The 12,097-nt window shown below is 48.5% G+C and overlaps 1 protein-coding gene across 1 annotated transcript in view; it reads left to right on the top strand.

Moving 5' to 3' along the window:
* The window catches only part of USP10 (ubiquitin specific peptidase 10), a 74,510-nt gene that overhangs the window by 15,697 nt on the left and 46,716 nt on the right, over positions 1–12,097 (top strand). The gene's annotated exons all lie outside the window — the stretch shown is intronic.

Raw genomic sequence — 12,097 nt, 5'->3', positions numbered from 1 at the left:
ACTTTGGAAGCCTGTAAATAAAAAGATAGGCATTTCTCCTTTGTTGGGTGGACATTGTAAAACTCAATATCAGAAGTAATTATGATGACTTCTGTTAAAGCAGCGGTTCTCAACCTTGGCTGCACATTAGAATCACCTGGGAATCTTTTTAAAATCCTGCTTTCTGGGCCTCTTCTTCTGGAAATTCTGTTTCTTTGTTACTAATGTTGTGGCCTCACCCCATAACAAAGAAACAGAATTTCCGGAGTATGAGGCCCAGAAATCAGGATTTTAAAAAGATTCCCAGGTGATTCTAATGTGCAGTCAAGGTTGAGAACCACTGCTTTAGGTGGTGGTGTGTGGACAAGGAATATGAAAACAAAAACAAACCCAAATCAGATCATAGGACAGTTATTAGATGTTTACAAATACAGAGTACTTAAGAATTCTATTTATATAAATGAAAGATTAATTCTATGGTTGTTGGTTTTCAAGAGCTGTTTTATAATACAGCTTTATTCTCATTTGTAGTTGTGCATCAGTTAATTTGTGCATGAAGAAAACCTCAACCTTATTGTGTTATACTTTAAGAATAAATGTACCCATTATACGTTTGCAGTTGACCTTTTAAGACATATTTTTATTGATTTCTGAGAGGAAGTAAGAGGGAGAGATAGATACATCAATGATGAGAATCATTGATCGGCTGCCTCCTGCACGCCCCCTAGTGGGGATCAAGCTCACAACCCAACATGTGCCCTTGACTGGAATTGAACTTGGGACCCTTCATTCTGTAGGTGGATGCTCTATCTACTGAGCCAAGCCGGCTAGGGCTACAGTTTTCTTTAAAGCTTAATCAGCCCTAACCGGTTTGGCTCAGTGGATAGACCAGGGGTGGGCAAACTTTTTGACTCGAGGGCCACAATGGGTTCTTAAACTGGACCAGAGGGCTGGAACAAAAGCATGGATGGAGTGTTTGTGTGAACTAATATAAATTCAAAGTAAACATCATTACATAAAAGGGTACGGTATTTTTTTTTTCTTTCAATGGTTTTACTCATTTCAAACATTTTAACAAGAAGAATGTAAACACTAATTATTATAATTTGAAACTTCTAAAAATGGAGGAATCATAGCACAATAACATACCTTATATTGAAGATGGCAAAGGCAAAATAAAATGGCCTAACAAAGGAAAGGTACAAAAGCCTTTCAAATTAAACTTAAATATAATAAAATAATTTAAAACTAAAACAAATAGAAAAGAACAAAATGTGTAAACAGTAAATTAAACATTTTCTTTCTTTCTTTTTTTTTCTTTATTTTATTGATTTTTTACAGAGAGGAAGGGAGAGATAGAGAGTTAGAAACATGGATGAGAGAGAAACATCGATCAGCTGCCTCCTGCACATCTCCTACTGGGGATATGCCCGCAACCAAGGTACATGCCCTTGACCGGAATCGAACCCGGGACCTTTCAGTCCGCAGGCCGACGCTCTATCCACTGAGCCAAACCGGTTTCGGCTAAACATTTTCTTTAGTGCAACTTCCAAATTATGCCCGGGACGTAGATGTAGGTGGCAGTGTAGACTGGGTTGAAAGGTTTTTGGTCTTTAAAACATCAACTTCAGTGGGAACAGTGTTGTTGGTCTCCTTTTTTAGCTAATGCATCAAAGTCTGGAGTTAGTTTTGTTGTGGCTATTCTCAGGATAGATCTGAGGTGTTCGTCAGTTAAGGTGGATCTGTGAGGGGCTTTGTTGATATTCATGACGCTAAATGTCTGCTCACAAACATAGGTTGACCCAAACAGCACCAGTATCTTCTGTACCATCCTCCGGATATTTGGAAAAGTGGCTTCATTAAGTGAGGCATAAAAGTCTCTTAGTTCAAGAGAGCTGAATTTCTCCTTTAGGACAAAGTCAGACTGAAGATCGATGAGTTCCAGTTGCACCTCTTCTGGTGCTGTTTCAGGGTTTTGTGACAAAGGACAGGCCACCAGTTGAAGTGACTGGTCAATTTTTTCAACATCAGAAAACCGACGACAGAATTCTGCATGCAGGTCATCCAGTGATTTTCTGTATTTCTTCACGTTTTGGATGGTCTCCTTCTGTGTGGCTAGTGTGGCAAAATGAGTGAAGACTTTGTCTGAAATTTGTCTGGAAAAGAAAATCAGCTTGATTTAAAGGCTTTCACATTAGTGTACATGTCATGTACATACTGATCTTTTCCCTGTAGTTTCACATTTAGCTCATTCAAATGTGAAAATATATCTACAGCAAATGCAAAGTCACACAGCCAATTCTTGTCACTCAGCTCAGTAAATTCGTCAGACTTCCCCTTTAATTTCAAAAATGCACCAATCTCTTCTTTGAGCTCCCACACTCGTTGGAAAACTTTGTCCAAACTCAACCAGCGGACACAAGAGTGGTAAAGTAAGTCGTGGTGATCCGCATCAGTTTCCTCCAGAAACTTAATAAACTGACGGTGCTGAAGTCCCTTTGCTCGAATGAAATTAACAAGCTTTACGACTGGATTAACAACATGATTAAGTTGTAATATAGACTTGCACAATGATTCCTGGTGAATAATACAGTGACGAAAAATAACATCTTGGTTAGGGTTCTCCTCTTTCACTTTATCCTGAATTCTTTTTAGCAGTCCAACATTTTTTCCAGTTAAATTTGGAGATCCATCTGTCGTGACATTAGCAAGTTTACTCTATGGTAGCTTCATTTTCTTGATGACAGTAGACACCCGGTCATACAAGTCCTCTCCCCATGTTTTTCCTTTCAGTGGCTCCATGGCTAAAAACTCCTCCGTAATTTCAAAATTGTCACTAATCCCTCGGATAAAAATTAAGAGCTGAGCAGTGTTCTTTATGTCATTACTTTCATCCAATGCTAGTGAATAAAACTTAAAGAACTCTGCCTTACTATTTAACTTGCTGGCCAAGTCTTCATCAATCAGTTCCACTCGACGAGTCACTGTCCTGTGGGATAAGCTGAGTTTTTCAAACTTGCCTTTGCTCTCTGGACACAAGAGACCTGCTGTCTCTATCATACATTCTTTGAAAAACTCGCCTTCAGAGAGAGGTTTGCTAGCTTTTGCTAATTTGAATGATAGCATAAAACTTGCTTTGGTAGTTGTCTCTTGAATTGCAGTTTGTCTGTGAAAGACATTTTGCTGAGCCTGTAATTTAGCCATCAACCTCTGTGCAGTAGCCTCCCGTTCTTGAGGTGACTGCTTGCTAGCATAGTTGCCATGCTTTGTGGCAAAGTGACGGCTGAGCTTGTACTCTTTGAAGACTGCAAGTGTTTCCTGGCATATGAGACATACCGGCATTGATCGGAGGTTGTGATGCCATCCTCAGTCACGCTCAGGGTAGGGCTGATTGGGGGGTTGGGGCGCCGCCCCCTGTCACGCACAGAGCAGGGCCCATCAGGGGAGTTGCGGCGCCACCCCCTGTCACACACAGAACAGGGCGGATCAGGGGGTGCTGGCGCCACACCTGTCACATACAGAGCCGGCCAATCAGGGGGTTGGGGCGCTGCCCCCTGTCACACACAGAGCAGGGCCCATCAGGGGACTTGGGGCTCCATACCCTGTCACACACAGAGCAGGGCCGATAGGGGTGTTGGGAGCTCCCTGCTGTCACCCACAGAGCAGGGCCGATCAGGGGGTTGGGGAGCTCCCCCCTGTCATGCACAGAGCAGGGCGGATCAGGAGGTTGCGATGCCACCCTCAGTCACGCTCAGGGTAGGGCCGATTAAGGGGTTGGGGCGCTGCCCCCTGTCACACTCAAGGCAGGGTCGATGGGGAGGTTGCGACGCCATCCCCTGTCACACACAGAGCAGGTGGCGGGGGAGGGGGGGGTTGGGGCGCCGCACCTTGTCACACACAGAGCAGGGCCTGTCGGTGTTGGGGAGCTCCTCCCTATCAGGCACAGAGCAAGGCCGATCAGGGGGTTGGGGCGCCTTCCCCTGTCATGAACAGAGCAGGGCCGATAGGGAGGTTGTGGCCCCGCCCCCTGTCACACACAGAGCCGCAGGGCGATCAAGGGGTTTAGGTGCTGCCCCCTGTCATGCTGCTCCAGGGACCAGGAGGCCTCACTGCTCCGCTGATCCCGGTGCCCGGAGGCCTTGTGGCTCCACTTAACACGGGCAGTGAGGCCTCGCTGCTCCGCTGATCCCAGGTTCGGGAGGCCTTGTGGCTCTGCTGATCCCAGGCCAGGAGGCCTCGCGGCTCCGCAGATCCCAGTGCTGGGAGGCTCCGCTGATCCCAGGCTGGGAGGCCTTGTGGCTCTGCTGATTCCAGGCCGGGAGGCCTCGCGGCTCCTCTGATCCTGGTGCTGGGAGGCATATTACCCTTTTACTATATAGGATACAGCCTGGGTGAGGGGATGATGGCTGGTTTGCCCTGAAGGGTGTCCTGGATCAGAGTGGAGGTCCCGCTGGGGTACCTGGCCAGCCTGGATGAGGGGATGATGGCTGTTTGCAGCTGGTCACACCCCCTTCAGGGTCGGGGTCCCCACTGCGGTGCCTGGCCAGTCTGGGTGAGGGGCTGAGGGCTGTTTTCAGGCTGGCGGGTGACTGAAGCTCCCAACCTCTCATTTTTTTTCTTTTTTATTCTGGGATTTATTTACCTTCTATGGCTGTCACTGGAGCTGAGAGCCGGCTTTAGCTCTGAGGCTCAGCTCCAGCTCTGAGACCTCGGCTGTTGAAAGCAGGTTTCTGGGCTTTGTTTACCTTCTGTATTTGAAACTTTGTTGCGACTCCAGCTCTGAGATCCCGGCTGGCTGAAAGCAGGTTTCTCGGTTTTGTTTAGCTTCTATATTTGTAATAATGTTTCTTAGAGAGCAGCTCAGAGGCCGGCAGCGGCAGACTGGGAACCTTGGCTTCCTCCATCACTGGAGCAAGCAAGCCTCCGGCTCGCTTCAGTTGCTTGGCTGCGGGCTGCCATCTTGGCTGGCAGTTAATTTGCATATCTCGCTGATTAGCTAATGGGAAGGGTAGTGAAGTTATGGTTAATTACCATGTTTCTTTATTATTAGATAGGACTAGTAGCCCGGTGCACAAAAATTTGTGCACTCAGGGGTGAGGGTGAGGGGTGGGGCCAGACCTCTCAGCCCGACCTGCACCCTCTGTCATGTTCTGGGACCCTGGCCACTCCTGGCCTAGGCACAGGCCTACAGGCTTGGGGTGGCCCGGCTCCCGAGGCTTCATTTTATCAAGAGAACAAAGTCGGTGTTAGTTACAGCCCTCACAGAACCCAGTACACTGCATCTGTGCATACAACTGTCTTGTTCATGTGCCTGCTTCGCCCTCCTGAATTACTAACATCTTGAGGACATAGCTCCGTCTTATCCTGCTTCAACTTCAGTGCCTGCCTTGGTGCCAGGGACCTGAGAGGGTTTGTTGAGTGAATGAATGAGTGAATGAATGAGCGAGTAAGTGAATGAGCAAACAGCCACCAGGCGGGAACTTCTGCCGCGTTGCCATGACGATGCAGCAGAAGTTCTGGCCCCACTCCCGGCTGCCTGAAGCCCACCCCGGGAAAGTTCCTGCCCTGCTCCCAGCAGCCCTGAGCCCGTCTTCTGGCTGCATACTGAATTTCTTTTATTTATTTTATTTTACTTTTTTAAAATATATTTTATTGATTTTTCACAGAGAGGAAGGGAGAGAGATAGAGAGAGTTAGAAACATCGATGCGAGAGAAACATCCATCAGCTGCCTCTGGCACATCCCCCACTGGGGATGTGCCCGCAACCCAGGTACATGCCCTTGACCGGAATCGAACCTGGGACCTCTCAGTCCGCAGGCCGATGCTCTATCCACTGAGCCAAACCGGTTTCGGCTGAATTTCTAACATCTTGAGGACATAGCTCCGTCTTATCCTGCTTCAAGTTCAGTGCCTGGCCTGGTGCCAGGGACCTGAAAGGGTTTGCTGAGTGAGTGAATAATGAGTGAGTGAATGAGTAAATGAATGAGCAAGTAAGTGAATGAGCAAGCAGCTACCGGCTGGGATAGTTCACAGTCTGCTATGGGCTGCCTGACGCAAGCCCTGGGAAGTTTCTGCCCTGCTCCCAGCAGCCCTACTCCCCTCTCCTGGCTGCACAGTTTGCGCAGGGCAAAGGCCGCCGGGGTGTGCGTTTTGGCAGATCGGTGCATTAGCACCTGTCAGGTGGGGACCCCCCCCCCCCCAGGGCCATTTGTGGGCGTGCCAGTGGCAGTTTGGTGCATGAGCACCCGCCAGCCTCGGATCCCCTCAGGATGGACGTTTGAGGGTGTGGCTGGTGGTGGATCAGTGTGTTGGCACCCGCCAGCCCAGATTGCTCCGGGAGGTCTGTTTGTGGACGTGGCCAGTGGCAGATCGGTGCATTAGCACCTGCCAGCCTCGGATCCCCTTGGGATGGACGTTTGTGGGTGTGGCTGGTGGCGGATCAGTGCAGTTAGCACCGGTCAGCCGGGGATCCTCGCTGGAGGGCCGTTTGTGGGCATGGCCAGTGGCAGATCGGTGCATTAGCACCTGTCAGCCGGGGATCCCCCCAGGAGGTCTGTTTGTGGGTGTGGCCGGTGGCAGATCGGTGCATTAGCATCCGCCAGCCTCGGATCCCCTCGAGATGGATGTTTGTGGGTGTGGCTGGTGGCGGATCAGTGCGTTAGCACTGGTCAGCCGGGGATCCCCGCAGGAGGGCCATTTGTGGGTGTGGCCAATGGCCGATCGCTGCGGTCCCGCTGCCAGCCCTGGGTCTGTTTTCATACCGGCCGCCTGCAGACCGGGTCGCAAATAGCAGGCCTGGATGGCAGCGGGGCAGGCGGGATGGCACTGTCCTGCCCTGCCTGCAGTTTGCAAATTAGCTGCCATCTTTGTTGGCGGTTAATTTGCATATCACCCTGATTAGCCAATGGGAAGGGTAGCGAAGTTACGGCTGATTACCATGTTTCTCTATTATTAGATAGGAGATTAGCCAATGGGAAGGGTAGCGAAGTTACGGCTAATTATCATGTCTCTCTATTATTAGATAGGACTAGTAGCCCGGTGCACAAAATTTGTGCACTCAAGGGGGGGGTCCCTCAGTTATTAAACATTTTACAGCACAACACTGACCACATTGGTGGAGGTGGTGGTCTTGTCAGAATGTGTTATATTATGCAGATGAAAATCTATTTAAACAGATTTGATGTAGATATTTTCAAAGATGGAAGAATTGTCCCTGTCAACTATTTTAGTTGATTCATATCTTCAGTAATTGTCATCATTGCAACGTTTTCAGTCCCCATATGGATTGCTGGATATAATAGGTCATGCGCTGTCCCTGTCCTTTGTAGCCTTTGTTACCTTAAGGACTCTAGTTTTCCATTTATATGTTTAAGTACCAACCTTACCAGCTTAAAAATGTAAGCTTTTAACTCTGCTCTCTCTGTTCCGTATCCTTCCGATAAAAAGTAGAGTTGGGTTGCAGCACAGGAGAGAAATTCAGAAGGGGAATATTGACTTCAGTAGGAGAAGAGGGAACCTGTTTCCCTGGCCACAGGCGTTGGCGCCCTGGACCACAGGGCTGGTAGCTTCTCTGGGTGGCTGCAGCCTGGAACCTCTGGCCAGTAGCTAGTCCATCTCCTGGGCTGCAGCCAGCCCCAGGCGCTGGCGCTGGGACCAAAGGTGGGCGGCTTCTTCTTCTGGGGGCTTCTTCTTCTGTGCTTCAAGGGGAGGGTAGTCAGTTAAAGTGTCATGCAGAAATAGGCATCACCCAAATTGCAGAAAGCCGGGGTGTGGGGCAGGGGAAGCCCCCAGCCAGTTAAAGCTGGCTGAGGCCACTTCCCTGCCCATGCACCTGGCTTCTGTGATTGCCCCTGCACTGGGCTTCTGTGGTCACCCATCCCAGAAGCCAGGTGTGGGGCAGGGAAGCCACGGCTGGGGAGCTGGCGCACCCAGCTTCTGCGGTCACAGATCGCAGAAGCTGGGTGCGGGGCAGGGAAGCTGCGGCTGGGGATGCTGGCGGCGGACTCTTCCCTGACCCGCACCCAGCTTCTGTGGTCACGGATTGCAGAAGCTGGGTGGGGGGCAAGGAAGCCGCGGCTGCTTCCCTGCCCTTGCATCCGGCTTCTGTGATCGCCTTTGCACTGGGCTTCTGGGGTCACCGATCGCAGAAGCCGGGTGCAGGACAGGGAAGCCGGGAAGCTGGCAGCAGCCATTTCCCTGCCCCTACATCCAGCTTCTGCATCGCTGTCTGTGTCCACTTCCCTGCCCCACCCCCCAGGCTTCTTGGATCACCCACTGGTGGCAGGGCAAAGGTGGCAGCGGCGCCGCGATCGCGTGGGCTCCGCCCCTGCCCAGGCCAGACGCTTCTGGCCGAGGTGTCCGGCCTGGGCAGTGGGGACCTGCAGCCGCAGTGGCCCTGCGATCGCGGGCTCCGTTTTAGGCCCAGGCAAGGGACCCCGAGCTCCCAGGACTGCCAGCTTCGCCCGTGCCCAGCTCCCATAGCTGGCTCCACCCCTACTTCCCGCTATCTCTGGCCAGGGCGGCAAAGGCGCCCGATTCTCCGCTTTTGCCCTGCCCCCCAGCTCTTAGCTCCCCCCTGGGTTTCCGATCACTGTCAGTGGCAGAGGGCTTCTTCCTGCTTTCCCTTTCGCCTCCCTGCATTGTGCCTACGTATGCAAATTAACCGCCATCTTAGTTGGCGGTTAAGCGCCATCTTAGTTGGCAGTTAATTTGCATATCACCCTGATTAGCCAATGAAAAGGGTAGCGGTCGTACGCTAATTACCATGTTTCTCTTTTATTAGATTAAATATGGAAAGGTTATACACTAATACATTTTACCCCATGAGTGTATATAACATACATACCTGCACACTGGCTGTTACCACTGAAGACCCTGAGGCAGAGGATGGTCTATGTGGAGTAGACAACGATTTAGTAGCACCCTGTGTTCTACTTCTTGTTCCCCCAGATAGACTAGTTCTATTAGCTCCGCTTGAGTTAAGGTTGCTACCTCTGCTGGCAGGTGCATTCACTGCAATTCCACTCAAGCTATTCTTCCCAACAGTTCCAGTGGATGATGAGTTTGGTAGCTTTTTTAAAAAAAATTTTTATTAAGTAAATGGATGCTTTTTAAAAAATATATATTTTATTGATTTTTAAAAATATTTTATTGATTTTTTACAGAGAGGAAGGGAGAGGGATAGAGAGTTAGAAACATCGATGAGAGAGAAACATTGATCAGCTGCCTCCTGCACGCCCCCTACTGGGGATGTGCCCGCAACTAAGGTACATGCCCTTGACCGGAATCGAACCTGGGATCCTTCAGTCTGCAGGCCGAGGCTCTATCCACTGAGCCAAACCAGTCAGGGCGAGTAGTAGCTTTGATGAGGCCTGAAGATTTTTTGTAGAGGGAAGGTCTGAAGTTCGATTAGAGGGCAATAAATTCAAGGTGGGAGACTGTCTGCTGATATTTATTCCACTGGGTTGTTTATGGACTGGGTTGTTACTGCTGGAGTGGCTACTCTGGGCTACTAGTGCACTTGGACTGGAAGAACTGGAGGATACAGCAGGCTTTGGAGTTGGGTTGGATTTAGAAATAAGTTTAGTTGATACTGAAGGCTTAGCTGACAGAAAGGGCTTGGGTGAGGCAGAAGGCTTTGTTGAGGGCAAAGGTTTAGGGGATGTGGCAGTTTTGGGATGCAGCCATTGAGAAGGGAGATTTGAAACCCTGCATGGAGATTTGTGACACCATAGCCTTAGCTAAGTAGTTACTGGAAGTAGGGTCTAGGTACTGTCTTAGAAACCAGGGAGTGGGACCCTTGAGAACCATTTCCAGGTGAGGGAGTAGGTAAGGGAAGGCGGTACATAAGTGACTTATCTGAAGTCTTAACAAGTGGGGATGAACAGGAAAGCTGGGGATTATTACTTAATTTCACCACTGGGTTGCTCAGTGATTTACTAATGGTTGCTTGCAGTGGAGACACATAATTTTGTTGGACAGCTGAATGCTGGTCCACCTTTGTTACTTGTGTTAACGAAGAAGCATCTTGGGCCTCTGATGTTCCCAGAGCGTGAGAGGAGGCAGCAACTTGGGCTTGGGAGGAAGAGGAGACATGGATCTGTGAAGAGGAAGAAGCATCAATCTGGCTTGACCTCTGTAGTCCTTGTCGAAGTAGCTTGGCTGGCAAAGGTTCTAAGGAAACTTTAGGGTTCTGAATTGAAGAACCAGCAATAAGGCCTGAAGAGATGCCAGTATGAGCTAAATCCTGGGGTTTCTTTGGTACTGGCCCGGTGTGACCAGCAATAAGACTAGATGAATGTGCAGTCTGAGCAGAATCTAGTTTTTTGGGAGTAGCCAGTGGCAGCTTACTTATTATACTTGCTAATTTTTCTTCTCTCAGTCCTGGACGAGGTTTTGCAGTTGGCATGCTTATCCTTGAGCCAGCAGGAGGGCCCTTGTTCCCATTGTTGATAACAGCTAAAGCTTTAGAAACAAGATCCAGTGCAGGTGGGTGGAAAGAAAGGTCTTCATCTAGTGAGTCATCAAGGCAGATTGTCTCCTGGGCTGGAGTAGAGCTAGAGCTGGTGGAGGCCATGGCAGATGTGACAGAACTTGAAGGACCACCAATTGAAGCCACCAAGTATGCAGGAGTTTTCTGGTCCTTTTTTGGATTACATTCCTTTACTTTGGGTTTAGGTGTAGGAATCATCTTTTTCTTTGCCTGGGGAAAAGTAAGATGATTATGTACACTCCGACTTTCCTTAAAAAGTATTCTTGCCTGCATCCAGCCCTTAGGCCACAATGGTTTCACCTCTGTCTCCATAAAGGATTTAAGATAATCCTCAGCAGACTGGCTTTTATTTGGCTCTAACTCATAGCATCCCAATTTGATCTCAACAAGGTTACATAACAAAGTTCTAATGGTGTCATCCCAGTGGAATTTCTTTCTTGGTCCTATGACACGTTTCCCTGGTTTCTTATCATCTTCCTCGAATCCATTTTTTTCTTGTTCTTCATCTGTTTGCAACTTGGCACACTTAACTTGACTACGAGCCTGACAGTCCTCCTGGTATTTAAATAGCTGTTGAGGCATGACATTGCTAACAGCCAGTTTCAGTTTTTGCAGAGGTTCTCTTAAACGGTCATCCTGGACGTCAAGATGTAGCTTCTTTAGACCCTTTACCAGTGTTTCTTTGTTGCATGGCACAAACGCTTCAAGATGGGCGTAGACACCACTACGAATGACAGGGCCTAGTTCCTGCAGCTGTAACTCAATGTCCAGAAGAATATTATGCATATCCTGTGTAAAGAATTTTTTCCTTCCTTCTTCATCAAAAAGTTTGGCAGCTACACGGAGGTCTTCAATACGTTTTTCAAGAAGGACAGGTAAACCCTCTGGGAGTATAGGTACCACCTTGGGCATAACGTGAGAGGCGTAGGTTGGCTGGGTGGTGTTTCCATTCTCTCCTTCTGACTCAGGGAGGGGGCTACCATCAGAAGTAGCATCCAATAATCTGTCCAAGTCAATATCATCTAGTATCTTTAGGGCACTTTCAGCTTCCTGAAACAGTTCATGTTCATTTGTGCTAACAAAAATGGGAAGGTCCGGATCAGCATTGTTCATGTCTAAGTCTGAGGCATCATTTCCCAATGTTACAGCAGCGGAGGGGGGTTTATTCAAAGAGGTGCTCATTAAGTTCACTGAGACTTTAGGGTTAGACTCCTTTAATGCATCCTTCTCTTTCTGAAATTTTCGTATCATGGCAGCTAGAGAAAGAGAATCTTTGTAACGTTTCTTCTTTTTTTCAGACTTGTGTGAATTCAGAGCTACAACTCCCAGTTGTTGGGGTACTTTTTTCCTTGGCTTCTTATCCTTTTCTCCTTCCTCTTTCCGCTTCTTTATCTCAATGCTGTCTTCTTTTATTTTAGGAATTTTGGATGGTTTGTGCTTTTGGTCATCTGTAATATCTTCTTCAGTATCTGAAGCTTGGCGAAACTGTAGAGTGCCAATGTTGATATAAAATCCTCCATATTTTGTTGTTAGAGAAGCAGGAACTAATTCATCATAAGCCTCTGAGTTATCAATAAATGAATCTGTCGTCATCATAGCCAAAACCTATATCAATTACATCTTGTA

The sequence above is a fragment of the Myotis lucifugus genome, unplaced genomic scaffold (assembly GCF_000147115.1).
Source record: "Myotis lucifugus unplaced genomic scaffold, Myoluc2.0 scaffold_35, whole genome shotgun sequence".
In the NCBI taxonomy this organism is placed as follows: domain Eukaryota; kingdom Metazoa; phylum Chordata; class Mammalia; order Chiroptera; family Vespertilionidae; genus Myotis; species Myotis lucifugus.
This window is presented reverse-complemented; position numbering and strand designations above follow the sequence as displayed.